Consider the following 5,374-nt stretch of genomic DNA (forward strand, 5'->3'; position numbering starts at 1 on the left):
CAGCAGACCCAGCCTCTCCCCCTGCCCTCAGACAGCTAACACAAGTGGTCAGGCTCTCTTCAGCCTCTTCATCTTTAGGATGATCCACCCTGTTTTGCTCACGATTGATACAGAAACTTCACCGTGAAGCCTTTGAAGAACCTGACAATCGGTACCTGGCCAGCCCGGGCACGGCTGGGTGCAGCCACTGTCACCTGCCAGCGGAGCCGCCGGCGAGGGACGTCAGGTGGGGTTAGGGGTGAGATGCTGTCACAGCCCGCGCGGCACAGACAGGCCTCTCGCAGCTCACTGGTGTCTCCTCAGCTGCCAAAAGACTGCAGGGAGAAGACGGCTGAGCTGGTGGCACGTCAGGTTGCCAGCGGCTCTTCCCTGGCAAGCGGCACCCAGCTCCTGGGCCAGAACAGCAGCAACGCGCGTTACTTACACAACATGAGCATCCTGAAGAATGACGACTGCCGATGCCTGCACAGAGGATGCTCAGCCATCGCAGATGAACTCACAACCTATTTCGGTATAGGAAATTTCACACTTCAAATAAGCACTCCTGCCCATTGTGCATTGTTCCCCATTGCACGGCTGTGACACGCTACGCTGCAGGCACGTGGCCACAGCATTAAAGCACAGAAACGCTGGGGCAAGCTGAGATGCGTGCAGCAGCTTCTGGGGATCTTCCAGGGGAATTCAACCTCGCCAGCTTCACACGACTGCCTTAGCAGAAACGGCTGCCTCGCCAGCCAGTGGCAAAGGGAAGGACTTTGTTTTCGCTGTTTGCATGGAGCGATGGTTAAAAATACAGAAGCAAGGGAGTGGTTAAAAGGCAGGTTTCGTTGGGAGGAGGATGGGGTAATGGTCTGAGGAGCTCTGCGTAGACGGAGGTTTTGCTCCTTTCAAAGCATGCGGTGGTTTAGCAGTGATAGCACAGAGAACGAAGCACAGAAAACAGCATAAGGATGCTGGCCCTAGTTCAAAATGAATTCAGCACAAGCATTACGCATATTAGCTATTTGCAAGCCAGGCTATTAAATAACAAGACCCAGGCTAACCACAGGCATAAACACTGAACATGCCCAGTTTTAATATCTGCACTGCAAGAATACATTTCACTGAGTTTGTTCTGTCATGAGCTAAATACTATAAAGTTTTCACCAACAGTCTTCAGGCAGAAAAAATTGATTGAGAAGCCAAGTCCAGACAGGTACAACTTTGTTTTCACCAACTTTATTGCTGAAGAAAGCAAAGGGAGCAGAGAATGGCGTGTGGACTACGCTGGCTTGTTCCCAGCCTTGTGGCTGGTAGACTGGTTTTTAGGATATTTTTTAAAAATTCTGGAGGGAGATGGCATAGATTACCAGTGGCATTATTTAATATCAGCAAGTGAACCATGTTAGCACATATATATATTTCACACGGAAATAATAATTCAGTATTATATCCAGCAGCTGCCATTCCTGCCCAGAGTAATCCTTTGCCATCAGCTTTGGAAAAGCCTTACCGGGGTTTCTCGTGCTCCGCATCCCACGCTTCTGGAAGCCCACGGACAGACTTTCCTGGGGGTGTACCGGGGCGACCTGCCTCGGTGCGAGTGATTCACGCCACCATTTGCTCTGCCCCGCAGCTCCACACGCCTCCCGCCCTCACCCCGCGGCCAGGTCCCAGCTCACCCGGTGCAGGCTGGGGCCGTGGCAAAGCTCTGCTTCATTTGCCTAATGTTCACGTGACGGCTGTATCATCTCAGGCTGCGTGCCAAAATCCCAGCACAAGCTGCATCACATCAAGAAATCTCATGTAGTTTTTATCTACTAATGTGGAACATCCATCAAGCTCACACCAACAATCAACAACTGCAAACACCAAAAGCATCTTAGATGTTGCCTACAGAACATTATCTGAACCATGAGGGTTGCAGAAGTTTTACAACAACCGGTTGCATCAGAAACGTGCTGCTTCCCAGCCACTGTGCAAAATGCCACCAGGCTAGTCAAGAGGAATGGTCCAAACCAGCACAGCCGACAGATGCTACACGCACAATTTCCATGCACGGGTGATCAGCCTGTCTCGTTGATGGGCTTTTTCTCCATGAGGCAGGGAGAGGAAAGCAATCCTCAAGAAGAGGAAGAGGATTTAAAAAATCCACAGCAATTAATAGGTATGTTCTTGGACCTATTTTTAATTTACATCTTGTGACTGACCAGATTTCAGAGTGGTGGTGTGTTTAATGTGCTATTACTGAAATTGCCCTTTCTTAGCTGATTTAATGTTATCTTCCCTTAGAGCTAAAGACAACAGAAGTTTTTTCCATTGATTTTAAAAGGCTTGCTCCCACCTAGATTATACCCTTGCCCAGCTGTATGCAGAGCTGACTAATTTCGGGGCCTTAATTCCCAGATCCTGTTTGCTGCTGGGTTCATCCCAACAGTTCAGAACCCAACTGCCTCATCCCTCCAGCTGAACACCTCCCTCTGTTCCGAGACAGGCAGCAGCACACAAAAGCCATGTGCATGTGCTGGCAGCAAAGCCAAGGCGAAGCTTGAATATAATTCCTGTCTTCAGGAAAATTCCCCTCCCTCAAAACAATAATTCCTCATGGAGAAGCGTGGAGAGCTTTGCTGGAAGCACAGGCTGAGCCCCTCATCCCCATCCCTGATGAACAGCTCAGCAGGAGAAAGACCCCAGCTCACTTTCCTCCAGTAATTTACTTGTGATAAACAAGTAGCACATCTTCTACCTAATTAGCATCCTGAGAGAAGCAACTCATCGAGGTGTTTCGATCACAGTGCACCTTTACGTTACACGAGCATTCAGGGGTTAGGGAGTGTGGACAGCCCTCGAGCTGTGCACAGGTGTGAGGAAGCCTTTTTCTGTGTTCCATGTCAGGGTGACATCTCCTGCTGCCACGGACGAGCACAGCCAGGCTGAGCGGGTGGCCTTCCAAGGCGGTATCCCCAGGATCAGGAATGATTCTGCTTTTCCCCCTTTTGCAGGGACTACAGACCTCGCAGCAGGAACCCTGCGGCGGGACGGCGGCAGGACCCTGCCTGGGTCGGGGGACCAGCACAAGGCACCCCACAGCTGATGCTCGACTGTTCCCCGTGCCGAGGCTGGAGCGTTGACACTGTGCCATGGAAACACATCGCACAGTACCTTACAGTCAGATCCAAGTAACGGCAAAATTCCTGTATTTCAGGGAAACCTGCTAACTGCCCTGGGGAAGGTTCTTGCCGTGAACAAGGATAACTTACATCCCGAGCCACGTTTAAAGGCTGTGGGGATCATGTTGCAGCAGAGGTGTTTCTCTGCCGACCCTGGGAACTGCCGAGCACCATCCTGTACCCTGTGGGAGGGGCACGGGTGGGCTACGCTCCACTTTCAGCAACCAGCTCCTTTTCACTGCTTGGCTGCTGCAGGGATTCTGCATCCCTGGCCATCTCGAAGGGGCTGGCTGAAAGCCACCCGCGGAGAGCCCTGGTTCGCCTGCAGTGCCCCAGCTCCACAACTCTCCCAGGGTTATCAGCGCTCGCCAAACCCACACCGACTGCTTTACAAATTAGAAGGTCTCTGCAACCGCAGAAGTGGTGGGAGCAGCCGTGCCGGCGGGCAGCGCGCAGCCGTGCCGGCGGGCAGCGGGGGGCTGCGCTCCAGCCTCCCCGCGGCCCTTGGCTGGAAGGAGCCACTCCATCATTTCCATGACCTTTTCACATGGCCCTTGTAAAGGTGAAGAGGAAGACGCTGGTCTTACACCTTGTTTCTTTTTGCTTTCAATGCAGGACTGAGACCCAGTGTTGTCCTTACCACGGCTCTCCTCAAAGTCGAGAGGACGGTGCAGGAAACCCACTGCTGCCCTCCCACCACGGCCATCCGCCCAGCACAGCCCTGCGCTTACCTCCTGACTTCTTGGTAAGGGCCTGGAAGGGACTGACTTCACCTGGCTTTACAGAATAACAACAACCCAGGGGCGGCTGGAGCCACTTCGGTGGCACAGTTTCACAATGAACTCGCTGCGGTTCAACAAACCTCAGGCACCTTGCGTCTGAGGAACAGGAACCTCAGCGACCGAGGTCTGCAGGATGTGAGCCTAGCCCTGCAAGAAAACAAACTCGCTACGGTGTCAAAAACCCAACAAAACACTCGAGAGCTTGGCACTTGGGACATGTCCCCTGCCGCGGGCACCCTGAGCCTGCACGTGCCACCTGGGGTACACCACTGCCCTCAGTGCAGAGCCCAGTACAGCTTTCTGCTCTGCAAAACAAACTCAGTAAATCGAGAAAAAACTATGAGAAACACTAATGTTACACTCGGTAACAACTTGCTGCCTCCTGCACCTCTGCTGAGCAAACCACTATTTCCTGAATTGAAGTGTCAGGCATGAAATATTTCACATGCTGGAGCAACCGTCACCATCTGCTAAGTGACAAACAGAACTTAAGCCTTTCCTGGTATTTGATGCATAAATCAGGGTGTGTCCTGTGTGGCTGTTTGTGATTCTGTAATTGAAAATTCCCCGTCTTGCTTGGGAAGGTAGCAGTAAAAATGCTTGTATAGCCCGCGTAGGCTTAGTCTAAACCACTTTCTGTCGAAGTATTTCTACAGCATGCCTATCTGGAGTGTGCACTCTAATGCTACTGCAGCAGGAGTGTTGCCAGAAGTGCCTGTGGGCACCAGGTAAGGCCATACCTGAAGAACCAAGAACTTGCTTGCTTGGATATCCTCTTTTCCCCACAGCTAATACGGTTTTATCCTTTCCTTCCACTCCATATCTCCCCAACTGGGTGAGTAGTGACTTGACCATTACTCATGGCCCTGTGGGTCTGGCAGGCTGACCATTGCATAAGCATTTATTTTTGCTCTTACCCTCCAGGCACTCATTGGTTATCCTACCAAGTCCATACCCAACAAGTGTCCAGCAGACAGTGTTGCCTGGGGCCACCAAGCCACATACAGTGAAGACAAGAAGACAGACCTCCGTGCTTGGAGAGCATTGGCTTTGTATGATAACCCCCTACCCACAGTGCAAAAGCCACTCATTATATATTGTCACTTAAAAACATGCCTCACCAGCATTATTCACAACACTTGCAAGAAGCACAGAGGAAAGGCTGATCGCTGGTGTCAGTCATCAGCACAGGAGGGTTAGTGCCGTGGGGGCACGGGCGCAGCTCTGGCCCTATGTGCTGCAGTCACGGGAATGCCAAATTCAGCGTGTCCATGATTCACGCCCCAATTCAGCACTTCCCCTGCTCTGCTCTTCACCTCAGAGCACCAGGGCACCTCCTGCTCCGGTCTCCAGTTCACACAGGTTTATCTATTCAGACCTTCACACCAAGATACACAAACAGAAGCATACTCAGTAGATCGAAGGAAGGGATTATCCCCTCCA

Source organism: Fulmarus glacialis, unplaced genomic scaffold, assembly GCF_000690835.1.
Source record: "Fulmarus glacialis isolate BGI_N327 unplaced genomic scaffold, ASM69083v1 scaffold7447, whole genome shotgun sequence".
NCBI classification, from domain to species: domain Eukaryota; kingdom Metazoa; phylum Chordata; class Aves; order Procellariiformes; family Procellariidae; genus Fulmarus; species Fulmarus glacialis.